At 49.9% G+C, this 715-nt stretch overlaps 1 protein-coding gene across 1 annotated transcript in view; it reads left to right on the top strand.

Moving 5' to 3' along the window:
• tmem231 (transmembrane protein 231) overlaps positions 1–715 on the top strand; it is a 15,156-nt gene that overhangs the window by 9,708 nt on the left and 4,733 nt on the right. The gene's annotated exons all lie outside the window — the stretch shown is intronic.

The following is a 715-nucleotide window of genomic DNA, read 5'->3' as shown; positions in this document are numbered from 1 at the left end:
TCATCTCAGTCTGTTCTGTAGCTGCTGAAATATTTAAGTTTGTGTGTTTTTGTTTTTAAGAAGCCATTGAAACAACCACACACCCGATAATACTGGTTCTGGTTCTGGTTCTCCTCCTACCTCTGACCGGTTCTGGTTCTCTTCCTGTCTCTGACTGGTTCTGGTTCTGGTTCTGGTTCTGGCCCGGGGCCCGGTGCCTGGTGCCCGGTGCCATCAGAACTCCTCGTCCTCCGTCGGAGCGTTTGGTTTTGTCTGCAGGACGACAGGAAATGAGTTTGGCTGCGACAGGAAGCAGCTGCATCCTTGTTCTGGACCAGTTTCCTCTGGACCCGGCCGGTTCTTTCATTCACTCAGAACCAAAAGAGAAAAACGGTGTCAGCTCTGGAGCGTCGTCCTGCCGAAGAATATTAATCTGGTGGCGATCCAGAACCCACGTCAGAGTTTTAACGAAACAGTTCCACCGACGCGCCTCAGAACCACCCAGTGAAGCCGTGTTCTGACACCAGAACTTGTGGAAAACCACCAGACAAAGAAAACGCTGTTTACAGTCACATCAGAACAGAACAGAGCATTTATGTGGACATTATTTACAGTTTGGGCCTTTCTGCTACACCTGTGTTTGGTTTGACTCTCTTTAACCCCATAAAGGTGTGGCCCCTGTAGTAGACCTGGACCCTGTATATCTGGGCCCCTGTAGTAGACCTGGACCCTGTAT

The sequence above is a fragment of the Stegastes partitus genome, unplaced genomic scaffold (genome assembly GCF_000690725.1).
Source record: "Stegastes partitus isolate 25-593 unplaced genomic scaffold, Stegastes_partitus-1.0.2 Scaffold1152, whole genome shotgun sequence".
Lineage (NCBI taxonomy): Eukaryota > Metazoa > Chordata > Actinopteri > Pomacentridae > Stegastes > Stegastes partitus.
The sequence above is the reverse complement of the archived record's forward strand: the minus strand, read 5'-3'. Positions and strand labels throughout refer to the sequence as shown.